Source organism: Erinaceus europaeus (assembly GCF_950295315.1).
Source record: "Erinaceus europaeus chromosome 6 unlocalized genomic scaffold, mEriEur2.1 SUPER_6_unloc_58, whole genome shotgun sequence".
Classification (NCBI taxonomy): domain Eukaryota; kingdom Metazoa; phylum Chordata; class Mammalia; order Eulipotyphla; family Erinaceidae; genus Erinaceus; species Erinaceus europaeus.
Window position 1 is genome coordinate 280,845 of NW_026647167.1, and position 15,743 is coordinate 296,587.

The window sequence follows — 15,743 nt, forward strand, 5'->3', positions numbered from 1 at the left end:
AAATAAAGTGGAAAAAAAGGAAGTATAAAAATAAGACATGAGGGGCCAGGTGTTGGTGCACCTGGTTAAGCACACACATTATAATTTACATGGATCTGGTCCCCACCTGCATGGGGAAAGCTTTGCCAGTGCTGCAGGTGCCTCTCTATCTCTCTCTCCCTTTTTATCTCTCCCTCCCCTCAATTTCTCTGTCTCTATTCAATAATAAAAATATTTTTAAAACTGATTTTTAAAAAGATAAAGGAAAATAATAAAGGGGCCTGGGCAGTAGTACACCTGGTTAAGTGCACATAGTACTAAGTATAAGAACCCAGTGAAGGATCTGGGATTTAACCCCTGGCTCCCCACTTGCAGGGGGAAGCTTCACAAGCAGTGAGGCAGGTCTGCTGGTCTCTTCCTCTCCTCTCAGTCTCTCTGTTCTTTTTTTTATTTTTTATTTATTTAAGAAAGGAGACATTAACAAAACCATAGAATAAGAGGGGTACAATTCCCATAACCTAATCTCCACATCCCACCCCCTCCCCTGATAGCCTTCCCACTCTCTATCTCTCTGGGAGTATGGATCCAGGGTCCTTGTGGGTTGCAGAGGGTGGAAGGTCTGGCTTCTGTAATTGCTTCCCCGCTGAACATGGGCCTTGACATGGGTTGATCCATACTCCCAGTCTCTCTGTTCTATCAAATAAAAATGGCCACTAGGAGCAGTGGATTTGTAGTGCAGGCAGAGAGCCCTAGCAATAACCCTGGAGGTAAAAATAAAAAGAAAATTAATTAAAATAAGACATGTGCTCATGCATGCTGACTAGGATGGTTTCTTCCTGGTAGATGGGTGTCATTTATGCACCTGTGGGAGCACATACTCAGGGACTCTGAAAGCCAAGGCCATTGGCCACTATCGCTGCCTGATCATTATCCACAAATAACCTGTTGCATGTTGCCAGATGTAACCTCCATTTTATTAACTTCATATTAACAGTGTGCCGTGGTCCACTGGGAGAAGAAAAAGTGGTGAGTATCCCATTTCTCTTTGCTTGAGTCCACACTTGCTGTCACCCCTCACTTGAATAACATGTGTCCACCTGACATGACCCATAGCCTGGAGACACATGGACGGCCAACTGCCACCAGTGCACCTGCATGGCTGCCAGGTCTGTGGACTGCAGACCCCAGGAGTGCCCCGCCCCACCCACATGTGGAGCCGGAGAGAAGGTGGTCACCTTCTCATCTAGTGATACATACCTGCTGTGACATTGGACACTATGGTGAGTCATACCAGCATGTTTAAAAAATATTAATAAAAACTTCAGAGGGTCATATAGCATAATGGTTCAGCAAAAAGACTTATTCCTGAGGCTCCTAAGTCCCAGGTTCAAAACCCCACACCAACATAAGCCAGAACTGAACAGTTCTTTGGTAAAACAGAAAAAGGAGGGGGCTGGTGGTGACACACTTGGTTGAGCGCACATGTTACAAGGTGCAAGGATGTGGCTCAAGTCCCCATCCCCCACCTGCAGGGGGAAAGCTTTGTGTCTCTGTCTCTTTCCCTCTCTACCTCTCCTTACCCTCTCGACTTCTAGCTGCCTCTATCCAATAAATAAAAGTAATAAAAAATTAGAAATATTAAACCAGCATGTTTGAACTGAAGGGCCTAGTTTACTTTTGCATACCTAGGAGATATTTATTGAGCTACTTGTACGCGGTGCTTATGTGACGTTTACCATCCTAAGAGATGCTAATAGATGCTCTGTTTACTGGGCTCAAGACCCTGTTCCCACCTGCACAAGTGGTGGAGCTGTGCTGCTGGTGTCTCTTTCTCTCTCCCTCTCTTCTTCTGTGGCTCACCTCAAAGGGCACCAGTAGGGTTGGTCACTAAGTACCGGGCATGGAGGTTATGAGCCAGTGTCCCAAAAAGACATGCTTTATGACATTCAGATCTGTGAGCTGGAAATCTGTGGTTGTGACTAGAGGAAATAGGTGGCCCAATTCTCAGAGATCAGAGAAGAAAACCCAGAGAGACCAGAACCTCATGTTATGTAAATAACAGCACAACATCTTCAGGATTGGATTCTGACAACTGATTTGTCATCTTGGAAAGTTGTTTCATGTTTTTTTTTTTGCAGTTAAAATCAGATTCCTTTATTGTATCAAAGTATAATCTGAGTTTTACAAAGTATTTTCCATATATATATATATTTTTTCTTTCTTCCCATTTTTTTTTACCAGAGCACTGCTCAGTTCTGGATGATACTGCTGCAGGAGATTTAACCTGGTACTTTAGTGTCTCAGACATGAGAGTCTCTTTACATAACCATTAAGCCATCTACCCCACCTGTATTTTACATTTCTTAGAGGAGAAATATAATTTAACATGTTGTATAAAGGTAATATAATCTTCTAATTAATTAATTAATATTGAAAGCATATAGTTATGAGGGAAAACATTTAATTTTTTAAGGACCACTATCAAGCAATCCTAAAAAACAGATGATTCTCAAGTTGATACCACTATAGTTTAACTCTTGATACTATCAAAACATCTAAAAGATATGTGGTGGAGCTGGGAAGACAGTTAAGTGGTTTTGCTAAAAGACTTTCACTCCTGAGGCTCCAAAGTTCCAGGTTCAGTTCCCAGCAGCAGTATCAGCGAGAACTAAACAGTATTCTAGTAATCAACAAACAAATTAAATGAAAAATAATAGCATATAAAGAAAAAAAAAGAGTGGGTGTCGGGCGGTAGCGCAGTGGGTTAAGCACACGTGGCCCAAAGTGCAAGGACTGGCAGAAGGATTCCTGTTCCAGCCTCCGGCTCCCCACCTACAGGAGAGTCGCTTCACAGGCGGTGAAGCAGGTCTGCAGGTGTCTCTCTTTCTGTCCCCCTCTCTGTCTTCCCTCCTCTCTCCATTTCTCTCTGTCCTATCCAACAATGACGAGATCATCAACAACAACAATAATAACTACAACAACAGTAAAACAAGGACAAAAAATGGGAAAATCAATAATAAAAAATAAAAATGGAAAATGGAAAAAATAGCCACCAGGAGCAGTGGATATGTAGTGCCAGCACCCAGCCTGGAGGCAAAAAAAAATTTTTTTAACTGTGAAAAAAAAAACATTAAGAATGGGGAGTCGGGCAGTAGCACAGTGAGTGAAGCGGAAGCGGAGCAAAACCCAAGGACCAGCTTAAGGATCCTGGTTTGTGCCCCCAGCTCCCCACCTGCAGGGGAGTCGCTCCACAGGCAATGAAGCAGATCTGTAGGTGTCTATCTTTCTCTCCCCCTCTCTGTCTTCCCCTCCTCTCTCCCTTTCTCTCTGTCCTATCCAACAACTATGACATCAATAACAACAACAATAATAATAACAACAAAAAACAAGGGCAGCAAAAGAGAATACATAAATAAATATTTTAAAAAATTAAAAATATAACCCCTTGGATTTTAAATTGACAACTTATCTATCACACTGAAATTGTCATCTACCCTTCCTAATTTTTAGTTTCCAAAGGTGATCTGACTGGAGAATAGATGAGTTTGGTTTTTTATAAAATCTTTTTAATATATATATTTATTTTCCATTTGTTGCCCTTTTTTTGTAGTTATTTGTTGTTATTGATGTCATTGTTGTTGGATAGGACAGAGAGAAATGGAGAGAGGAGGGAAAGACAGAGTGAGGAGAGAAAGATAGACACCTGCAGAACCTGCTTCACTGCCTGTGAAGCATCCCCACTACAGGTGGGGAACCACGGGCTCCAACTTGGATCCTTATGCCACTCTTGTGCTTTGCGCTGCCTGTGTTTAAACCACTGTGTAACAGCTAGACTCTCTGCTTTATTTTTTTTAACATAAACCTATGGTGATGTTTAGAAACTATGGAAACAGTAGGAGGTGGCTTGCAACACTGCATAGAACTTGCTGGCAGGAAACTTGATCCTAGATGCCATGTATGCCAGAGTGATGACCTGCTTCTTACTCTCACTAATAAATATAGAAGTGCATCTACTAAAAAAGAAAATGTTTTACCTCAAGTCATTTATATGAAAAAAAAAGTTCAGATAAATAAATGTCAGTTTATTAGTCATCTTATGGTTTGAGACCCAGAAATAAATACAACTTTGATTTTCAAACAAAAATGAATAATAGGGGTCAGGTGCTGGTTCACCCAGTGAAGTGCATAGTACTGTGTGCAAGGACCCGGGTTTGAGCCCCTGCTCTGTGGCCCTGCTCCCCACTTGCAGGGGGGAAGTTTCACAAGCAGTGAAGCAGGTCTGCAGGTACCTTTCTGTCTCTCTCCCTCTCTGTCTCTCCCTCCTCGCTCTATTTCTCTCTGTCCTACTAAATAAAAAGTAGAAAAGAAAAAGCAAACAAACAAAAAATTAGGAAGCACTCTGGGGAGCTTGAAAGGGCACACAAGGAAGAAGAAAATTTGTGGATCTTGCCTTTTGTTCTCATCTGATGAGCCAGTTATTCTGTGCCATGTTACCCTTATTATTTGTTATCCTTAAATTTATACCGTGGTGGCCAGGTGGTGGAGTGCCTGGTTGAGTGCTCACATTATAGTGCATAGGGACCCGGTTCAAGCTCCCAGTCCCCACCTTCAGGGGGAAAGCTTTGTGAGTGGTGAAGCAGTCTGCAGGTGTCTCTGTCTCTCTGCCTCTCTATCTCCCCCTCCCTTCTCAGTTTCTGTGTCTCTATCCAATAATAACAACAACAACAATTCAGAGTGTGGTGGTGACTGGCTGCCTGCTTACCATAAAATAACTTTCCTTGAAACCCTGGTATAGTAGAGTAACATTGTGATAAAAATAAAGATAATAATAGAAAATTAATTTACATGATAGAAGTCTACATCAAATTGGCAGTTGAAATAAGAAAGCTCTTTTTTGAGGTCCCCTGTTACGGAGCACATGAGTGGAAACAAACTGCTTCTGGAAAGCTTTGTTTTCAGTAGCTTAACTTTTTCCTTTCTTAATTTCCTTTTCTTTTTAAACTATCTCTGTGCATTGTTGTGTGTTTAACCAAGTATACCACTGCCTGACTCCCCCTTTTTTTTATCCTGGCTTTTCTTTCTTTGCTTATTTTTCCTTTCTTTCCTTTTTTGCTTTTGGGCTTCTCACCAGGTTTCAGGGCCAGCACTATGATTCCACTGGCCCTGGCAGCCATATATTTATTGATTCATTTATTTATTTATTTTGGCTAAGACAGAGAGAAACTGAGAGGGGAGGGGGTATATAGAGAGGGATAGAGACCTGTTTCTCTGCTTGTGAAGTGTCCCTCTGCAGGTGAGGAGCCAGGGCCTCCAACCAAGATCCTTGCATGGGTCTTTGTGCTTTTATACTATGTGCACTACACCCAGTGCACCCCCACCTACCCCACCCTCCCATTTGCATTCCTTTAGAGGTGAGAGGAAATACAAAATAAGAGGCAAAATCTTCACCCAGCACTTTGTATATGCCAGAAGAAGCTCTGCAAATGTCCCCCCTCAACTTAGAGGGAGAGGGGAGTTTCTCTGCATGTGATGCCTCTTTTTTTTAAAATTATCTATGTCTGGATTGACTGATTGATTAGATAGAAACAGAGAAATTGATAAGGGAGGAGCATATCGAAAGGGAAAGAGATGGAGACACCTATAGCTACATTTCACCACTTGTGAAGTTTTCCCTCTGCTGGTGGGGGTCCAGGGGCTTGAACCCAGGTCCTTGTGCACTATGATGTATGCACTTAACCAGGTGCACCACCACCTGCCCCCCTGTTTTTTTGCTTTTAAAGAAGCTCCCACTGATTTTTTTTGTATACAACTCTCTATATATGCTATTCTCTTTTAAAGTTTTATTTATAAAAAGGAAACATTGACAAGGCCATAGGATAAGAGGGGTACAGTTCCCACCACCAGAACTCCACATGCCATCCCCTCCCAATGGCTTTCCTATTCTTTATCCCTCTGGGAGTATGGACTCAGGGACATTATGGTGTGCAGAATATAGGTCTGGATTCCGTAACTGCTTACATGCTGAATATGGTTGTTTACAAGTGGATCCATACTCTCAGCCTGTCTTTCTCTTTCTCTAGTGGGGCAGAGCTCTGGGGAAGTGGGCTCCAGGACACATTGGTGGAGTCGTCTGTCCAGGGAAGTCCAGTAGGCATCTTGGTAGCATCTGAAACCTGGTGGCTGAAAGAAGAGCCAAACAAATTGTTGACCAATCATGAACCTAAAGGCTGGAATATTGCAGATGAAGATTTGGGTTCTCCATTTTGAAGATAGCTAGTAGGCCTATTTTAGTTCTATTCCAAAGGGTTATATATTCCAGTGGGATATTATATTCCAAAGGGATATTATATTCCTACTGCTTTGTCCTCCTCTCAGGCAGTCTCATCATGCAGGTAGCAAGGGTGGGTCTGGGAAAAGCCCTATTTCTTTTTCTGGCTCTGAGATTTTGAACTTTACATCCTGTCTCTAGATTTTATTCAAACTTAAGTCTGTCTCGAAACCCTAACACCATCAACACAAAATGAGTTGAGTTAGATTCTTAAAATTTATTTTGGATTTGAGTCCCCACCACACCTGCAGAGGAAAAGCTTTGTGTATGGTGAAGCAGTGCTGCAGGTCTCTCTCTCTCTCTCTTCTCCCTCTTTACTTCCCCTTTCCCTTTTGATTTCTGCTGTTACTATCCAATAAATAAAGATAATAAAATATTTTAAAATTATTTTTTAATTTTTAAAATATTTATTCTCCCTTTTGTTGTCCTTATTATTTTATTGTTATAGTTATTATTGTTCTTATTGATGTCCTTGTACTTGGATAGGACAGAGAGAAATGGAGAGAGGAGGAGAAAACAGAGAGGGGGAGAGAAAGACACCTGCAGACCTGCTTCACTGCCTGGGAAGCAAACCCTCTGCAGTTTGAGAGCCAGTGTACTTAACCCACTGTGCTACCTCCTGACTTTGCTTAGATTATTTTTAAGGAATTTGTATTTACAATTAAATTTTGATTTGATAGAACAAGGAAATTCATACAAGGAAGGGAGATAATGGAGAGAGAGAAAGACACATACAGCTCTGCTTGCTTGTCAAGCTTAACCCCACCCCCTAGCAGGTAGGCACTGGGGCCTTGAACCTGGGTCATTAGTCATGGTTATGTGCATGCTCAACTGAGGTCACCACCACCTGTGCCTATTTTAAAATTATTAAACAATTTTTTAAGAATCCCCTCAACTCATCATCTGCACGATTCCAGCTTAGGTCCATGATTGGTCAATGATTTGTTTGGCTTTGAGTATTAACTCTTTTCAACCACCAGGTTGCAGGTGCTAGCATGATGCTGACCAAACTTCCCAGGACAGACAACACCACCAGTGTGTCCTGGAGCTCTGCTTCCCCAGAGCCCTTCCCCACTAGGGAAAGATAGAGACAAGCTGGGAGTATGGATCAACCAGTCAACGGCCATGTTCAGCGAGGAAGCAATTGCAGAGGCCAGACCTTCCATCTTCTGCATCCCACAATGACCTTGGGTCCATACTCCCAGGGTTAAAGAATAAGAAAGCTATCAGGGGAGGGATGGGATACAGAGTCTGGTGGTGGGAATCGTGTGGAGTTGTGCCCCTGTGCTTTACTCAATGTTTCCTTTTTATAAATAAAAAATTTAAAAAAGGGAGTTCGGAGGTAGTGCAGCGGGTTTAGCGCAAGTGGTACAGCATAAGGATCCTGGTTCCAGTCCCCAGCTCCCCACCTGCAGGGGTCTGGCTTCACAGTCAGTGAAGCAGGTCTGCAAGTGTCTTTCTCTCCTGGTCTTCCCTTCTTCTCTTCTTCCCTTTGTCCCAGCTGCGTCCAGCGCGGCACCATGGAGCCCAGCGGCCTGCGCCCTAATGCCTCCTTGCCCCCACGCTGCATTGCATTGCATCGCACCCATAGGCCCCAGCGCTGGGGCTCGACCCCGTGCCCTGAGCACCTGGCCACGACTGTGCGGAGGCCCCCCGCGTGGAAGTACTGCTGAGGACTCGGGACAGTGCTGTGCCGGACAGCCTCGGCCAGGTCCATCTTGCTGGAGCCCATCTACTGGGATTCCTCCAATGCCAAGTAAGTGGCCCCAGGGGCCCTGTGCCCTCAATGGCTTGGGTATTGTGCCTGCCTGGGAAGGTGCTGGGTGGGGGGAGGGGCGAAGTCAGGGTGCAGCCACTGAGGGGCCAGAGTCCCCGGGACCCTGTCCCCAGGCAGGGACACCCTAGAAGGGTGGCTATGCACCCCCAGATCCAGCTGCTTTTGGCTTCTGGGAGCAGGAGCGCAGGGACCCCGCCCGAGAGTCTGGGAGGCTGGCCTTCCCTTTCCTTCCTGCCGGGAGAGGGGTCCTTGGGTCCCTGGGCTTCCCCAGCATGTCCATGCCAGCAGCTCCCAGCACCCCGAGGGTGAGGACCCTCCTGCGCAGGAGGATTCCGGACAGTGTGCCTCCCGCCCACCCCAACCGCCCGGGCAGGAGGGGACCCAGGAACCCACCAGCCTGCTGTGGCTTCAGGAGCGGCCAAGCCCAGAGAACTTCTGTGCGTCCCCCCCACCCGAAATGTGTGCCGGCTGTCCTTCCTCTCAGTGTGGTCCACGATGAGGTCCTCTGGGAAGATGGTTTGGAATCTTGAACTTCGAGTTTGGCCTGGGGCAACATGGCGAGCCAAGCTCCCAGACTAAGGTGAAGGCTGGGGCTCGGGGTGTGGGTCCAGGTTGGGGGTCTCCTGGCATTTCTAGAAGTGGAGTGTTTTCTCTACCTCTGTCTCTGTCGGAAGAGACATGCATTTCAGAGAAGTGCCCCATGCCTGCTGGCGTGAACCCATGTGGAGCTTTGCTGGGCTGTGAATTGAGTCTGGGCTGAGGGTCTGGCACTTTGCAACCTGCTGGTCCAGGGAGGACCCTACCCCCCCACCCCTTCCGGAAGGTTTGGGCCTGGCTGGGCTCCATGTGCGGTGGGGGTGGGTGGGGGGCGCCTGGGGCTCTTGTGTCTGCTGGGACAGTCCTGGGGGGACTGCGGTCCGCCTGTGCACAATGAGATGGCCAGTGCGCTGGCAAGTGGGAGCTGCACTAGGAGCTGGGCAGAGCCAGGCAGGAGCCAATCTTGGAGCTGGGTTGGAACCGGGCAGAAACCGCGGTTTTAAAACAAAGGAAGTTAAAAAGGAAAAAAAATGCTACTTATTAATACAAAAAAGAGAAGCAGATCATGACTATGGCACATGCAATGCTGTGGACTGAATTCAGGACTTAATGCCGACAGATCCATTGCCGTAGCTATTCTGCAATTCTAGAGTATAAATAGGTTATTTTATTTTTTTGTTGTTGTTTTTACCAAGGTCTCATTGTCTCCCTTTCTTTTTTGTTCTTTTCTATTCTTTTCCACTCTTTCTTTATTTTTATTTATTTTTCCTTTCTGTTGCCCTTGTTGCTTAACATTGTTGTGGTTATTAATGTCGTTGTTGTTGGATAGGACAGAGAGAAATGGAGAGAGGAAGGGAAGACATAGAGGGGGAGAGAAAGACAGACACCTGCAGACCTGCTTCACCACCTGTGAAGGGACTCCCGGGCAGGTAGGGAGCCAGGGACTCGAACCAGGATCTTTCCGCTAGTCCTTGAGCTTTGCGCCATGTGTGCTTAACCGGCTGTGCCACTGCCCAACTCCAACTGTCTCCATCTCTTAACACTTTTTAAATAAGATTATAATATAGTACTAGCTGCAGATGATATAAAATTTAAGATTATAATATAGTACTGGCTGCAGATTGGCTTTTTTGAAAAAAATCATGGTAATATTTTTCTCTTAACTGTACATCTTTTAAGTAATACAAAGACTTTTTAAAAATTTTTCTCAAATATTGTGCCTGGGGATCAATCCCACCCAGAACCTTGCACCTGCATGGGACAGCTAGAAGCCTCCCCGCCAGTCACCATTCTGTATCCTTTAAGAGAGGGAGATGGGAGTCGGGCTGTAGCGCAGCAGGTTAAGCGCAGGTGGCGCAAAGCACAAGGACCGGCATAAGGATCCCGGTTCGAACCCCGGCTCCCCACCTGCAGGGGAGTCGCTTCACAGGTGGTGAAGCAGGTCTGCAGGTGTCTATCTTTCTCTCCTCCTCTCTGTTTTCCCCTCCTCTCTCCATTTCTCTCTGTCCTATCCAACAACGACAACAACAATAATAACTACAACAATAAAACAACAAGGGCAACAAAAGGGAATAAATAAATAAAATAAATATTAAAAAAAAAAGAGAGGGAGACATGCAAAGCACTGCTCCTCTATGCACGGAGTCCCTCCCATTGCCTGCCTGTGGTGTGTACTTGCAGTGTCGAGGATCAGACCCCCAGCCACATACTATATAAAGCATGTGCTTTACCCCCTGAGCTGCCTTCAGATCCTGAGTTTGATCCCTGGCATTGCATGTACCAGAATGATGCTCTCATTCTCTCTCATGAATAAAAAGTTATGTTATGTTATATTATGTTTTTAAGAAACGTATGTTATGTTGTGTTTTCTGTTTAAGAAACAGACAACCTGCACCTATATTTAGGCTGGTAACTGGACTCAACAGTAGTCCAGGCCTACTTAAAATCCAGAATCAACAAATTTAGAACCAAGGCAAAGGAGAGAACAGTTATACAATCTTTTTTTGAAGACACTGAGTAGCTTCTTTTCATTGGTCTACATGTACTACAGAAGGGGGTAGAGGGGCACAGAAGCAGCACTCTAGCATATGCAGTGCTTGGGATTGGACTCAGGAACTACAATTTAGAAGCTCTGAGTTCTTCCATTGTGCAACTTACCCATCTTCAGAGATAGTTTTCCTTTGTTTTGTTCTAAAGACCTTATTTATTCATTAAGGAGAGAGATACGAGCAGGAAGGATCACTGGGGATTGAACTTGGGACCTCATGCCTGAGAATCCTGTACTTTATCCACTCTACCTCCTCCTCCCAGACCACTGATAATTTGGCTTTTATTGGAATTTGAACTACTGAAGAAACACTCTTGGGGTCCAGTTGGTAGCGCAGCAGGTTAGAAACACATGGCATGAAGCGCACGGATGGGTATTGGGATCCCGGTTTGAGCTCCCCACCTGCAGGAATGTCACTTCAGAAGAGGTGAAGCAGGCCTACAAGTGTGTATATCTTTCTCTCCCTATCTCTGTCTTCCCCTCCTCTCTCCATTTCTCTGAACTATCCAACAACAATAACAACAATGATAAACAACAAGGGCAACAAAAGGGAAAAAATAGCCTTCAGGAGAAGTGGATTCATAGTGTAGGCACTGCGCTCAGCAATAACCCTGGAGACAAAAAAACAAAAAAAAAAGATTCTGCCCTGTGTGTGTCCTGCACTGGCAGCTCTTTTCTTGACATATTGGTTGTGTATGCATGTAGCTATGTCAAGTATAAACATCTTAAGGGCATACACAATAGAATGATCTCACTCTTAGTCTGTAAACTGCTCTATATCAGACTTGTTATCTCCATTTTAGTGATTATATCAGATTCTCTGTTTACTTTTCAAATTCTGACCTTATGCCAATGATGTAGGCATAATTCAGGGCTATCAAATAAGACAGGCTTACTTTTAGCCAAAAGGGCCCTGTTGACCGCTATCTGAGTTTACTCTGATGTGGCCAAAACACTGAAGAAGCTGGAAACAGAACTACAAAGATGACAAAGAATTTCTAACATAACTGCTTTTAGTACATAGCTGCCAGTAAGAAAGAAATGGATCACATAAGTGATCAGACATTATAAGTTTCAGGGTCCCCAACAAGCTGGCTCTTCCCTGAGACAGGTGCATTCTTATGAAGAATATTGTTTGCATTATCTATTTATTTATTGTGCTGAGCTGAGGAATTAACCAAGGGCCTTACACATGTACAATACTACAGTGCACTCCACCCACCTTATTATTTTCCACTCTGTATCCTGATTGAATAAATACAGAGATAAATAGAGAAGGAAAAACAATGGGAAAACACGAGGATATCATTCCTCCAGCCCGAGAGCCCCTTGGTGCTCCTAGTGAAGTTTAGATCTTCCCACCAACTGCCTACTAGCCTATTCTTTATACTCACTTACCTATCTACATACTTCTGTGTGGCTTAGGGGTCTCACACCTGTATGATCTCACCACTCAGCAACCCTCTCCTAGTCAATTTTCTTATTCTGTTGATTCTTGGGGGGCACAGAGGGAAAAGCAGAAAGATTAAAGAGACCACAGTACCACTCTACCATCCAAGGAGCTCCTCCCTTGTCCCCAGTGCTCCTCATAGCACTGTGGGATCACTCTATTTATATTAAAAGCCAGTACACTGAGAGTCCCACTTTAGTGACTCTGCTATATTGGGTAACCACATTAATAGCAATCCTTTTTTGATATGAACTCATGTCTTGAAAGAACCAAAATAAGTATACACTTAACTCTCTTCTTGATTTCTCCTTTACTCCCAGCAATTGTATTTGTGTCATAATTCTCTTTTATTCTAGGATTTTTTTATGTGGGGAGAAGTGCCTGGATCAACCAATTCAGAAGCTGCTCCAATCAGCAGATGAAGAAGCCATTACTGCATTTTTGGAAGAAAACTTTAAATCTCCCAAATGAATGATGACTCATTATTGACATTATGGTAACGTTTATGTTATCTATCCAATATGTGAAATGGATCTTTTTTAAGAAGCAGACCGAGGGATCAGGGAAATGGCTCGGCACCTCATATTCAGGAACAATCCTCTGGAACCTTGTTCTGGTTTCTCTCTTAAAGCAAAATAAATCTAAAAAGTAAAAAAGAATAGATTGGCACATGGAAATACTCTGCTATTTATTTTGCTTTTTTTTTTTAGAGCGAGGGGGTTTGTTTGTTTGTTTTGGAGGTAGTTTTGGGCAAAGCATGCTCTCTATACTGAGCTCTGTTCCAGGACCAGAATTGTCTTGTGATGTTATGGAAATCTTTGAAAGCTTTTGAAACATAACTTAAAATACACAGCCATCAGGGTTATCACTTGGAGCTCAGTGTCTATATGACTCCACTGCTCCCAGCACTTTTTGTTGTTGTTTGTTTTCTTTCTTTTTGATAGAGGGTGAGAGAGAGAGTGAAATAGAAAGTAAGAGAGTAGTAGCACTGCTCTAGAAGCTTCCACCCTGCAGGCACTCATATGGTGGCTGAAGTTTCAAACCTGGCTCCTTACTTTTGGTAACCTGGATGCTCACTGGATGAGTCACCTACCAGCTCAGAGTTCTTCACCACAAGAAGCTGGAATACGCATTCTTTTCAAATCCACACGGCGCATCCTCCAGGATAGACCACATGTTAGGCTACAAAGACAGTATCAACAAATTCAAGAGCACTAAAATCATCCCAAGCATCTTCTCAGACCACAGTGGAGTAAAGCTAACACTCAACAACAAACATAAAATTACTAAAAGTCACAAAATTTATAAGCTCAACAACATACTGCTGAATAACCACCCAGTCAAAGAGGAACTCAAGCAAGAAATTCAAATGTTTCTAGAAACAAATGAAAATGAAGACACAGGCTACCAAGATATTTGGTACACAACTAAAGCAGTACTTAGAGGGAAACTCATAACTATACTAGCACTCATTACACAACAAGAAAAAGCTCAAGTGAAGGACTACACTGCACGCCTTAAAGACTTAGAAGAAGAACAAAGGAACCCTAAGGCATCCAGAGGGACCGAAGTGGCAAAAATTAGAGCTGAACTAAACAACATGGAAAATAAGAGAACCATACAAAAGATCAATGAAGCCAAATGTTGGTTCTTTGAAAAATTAAACAAAGGAGTCGGGCGGTGGTGCAGTGGGTTAAGCGCATGTGGCGCAAAGCACAGGGACCGGCGTAAGGATCCCGGTTCGAGCCCCCGGCTCCCCACCTGCAGGGGAGTCGCTTCACAGGCGGTGAAGCAGGTCTGCAGGTGTCTATCTTTCTCTACCCTCTCTCTCTGTCTTCCCCTCCTCTCTCCATTTCTCTCTGCCTATCCAACAACAAAGCAACGTCAACAATGGCAATAATAACCGCAACGAGGCTGCAACAACTAGGGCAACAAAAAGGGAAAAAAAAAATGGCTTCCAGGAGCGGTGGATTCATGGTGCAGGCACCGAGCCCAGCAATAACCCTGGAGGAAAAAGAAAAAAAAGAAAAATTAAACAAAATTGTCAAACCCTTAGACTCACTAGAAAAAGGGAGATGGGCTTGAAGACAGAAAAGATATAGAATTGTAAATGATAGAGGAGATAGCACAACAGACACCACAGAAATCAAAAAAATTAAGCGAACCTTCTACAAACTACATGCCACTAGCTTAAGAATTTGGAAGCTTCTGTACAGCCAAAGAAACTATCACCCCTCACAGAATGGGAGATCTTCACATGCCATACATCAGACAAGAGACTAATCAGTAAAATATACAAAGAGCTCAGCAAACTTAGCACCAAAAAAGCAAGTGACCCCATCCAAAAATGGGCAGAGGATATGAACAAAACATTCACATCAGAGGAGATCCAAAAGGCTAACAAACATGAAAAACTTCTCCAGGTCGCTGATTGTCAGAGAAATGCAAATCAAGACAACACTGAGATACCACCTCACTCCTGTGAGAATGGCATACATCAAAAAGGACAGCAGCTACAAATGCTGGAGAGGCTGTGGAGACAGAGGAACCATTCTACACTGCTGGTGGGAATGTAAATTGGTCCAGCCTCTGTGTAGACCAGTCTGGAGAACTCTCACAAGCTAGACATGGACCTTCCATAAGACCCAGTAATTCCTCTCCTGGGGATATACTCCAAGGACTCCATAACACCCAACCAAAAAGATATGTGTAAACCTATGTTAATAGCAGCACAATTCGTAATAGCTAAAACCTGGAAGCAACCCAGGTGCCCAGCAACAGATGAATGTCTGAGAAAGCTGTGGTATATATACACAATGGAATACTATGCAGCTACTAAGAACAATGAACCCACCTTCTCTGACCCATCTTGGATGGAGCTAGAAGGACTTAAGTGAACTAAGTCAGAAAGATAAAGATGAGTAGGGGATGATGCACTCATCAACAGAAGTTGAGAAAGAAGAACAGAAAGGGAAACTAAAAGCAGGATCTGACTAAATCTAGGGTAGGGCACCAAAGTAAAAACCCTGTAGTGAGGGGGAGGGTGGACATTCAGCTTCCTGGGGGGTCTGGGGTGGATGGGGGTGGGAGGGAACACAGTCTTTTGGTGGTGAGAATGGTGTCTATGTACATCCCTATTAAATGGTAGTCATATAAATCATTAACTAATATGAGAGGGGAAAAATTGATTGTATGTCTTAAACTTTTTAAAACACAGACTGAGTCTTTATAATACATAGGCTGAGTGTTTGATATGTTGACTCTCTCAAAAGCTAGATGAGGGAGAACAGAAGCAACCTGTGGCACAGCTTTATATAAGATGTTGGTTATTGTACAGCAAATCCTAACAAAGGGACTTTTCAAAGTTAACCCAATGACCAAACAATGTGATGATAACAATAACTATCCATTGTCTTCTTGAACCCTAAGACAGCAGGAACCTCACATTTCCACTATAGAGCCTATATTCCCCCAGTTTTGGAACCCTAGGGTGGGGCGCACTTTCCTGCATGCTTTTCTCAATTCATATCAAATAATATTGCATCCACTGATCACAACCTAACCAACGCAGCGAGTGCCACCTCAGCATGCTTCACTTCATACTGTGTTCAGAGACTTCTGAAAT

General features: G+C 43.9%; 1 long non-coding RNA gene across 1 annotated transcript; it reads left to right on the top strand.

The window, feature by feature from the left end:
• Window positions 1-1,166: 1,166 nt before the first annotated feature.
• On the top strand, window positions 1,167-12,545 carry LOC132536222 (uncharacterized). Its single transcript, XR_009547882.1, has 3 exons — window positions 1,167-1,259; window positions 7,809-8,063; window positions 12,475-12,545. It is a non-coding gene; the product is annotated as an uncharacterized LOC132536222 (long non-coding RNA).
• The last annotated feature ends 3,198 nt before the right edge of the window (window positions 12,546-15,743 follow it).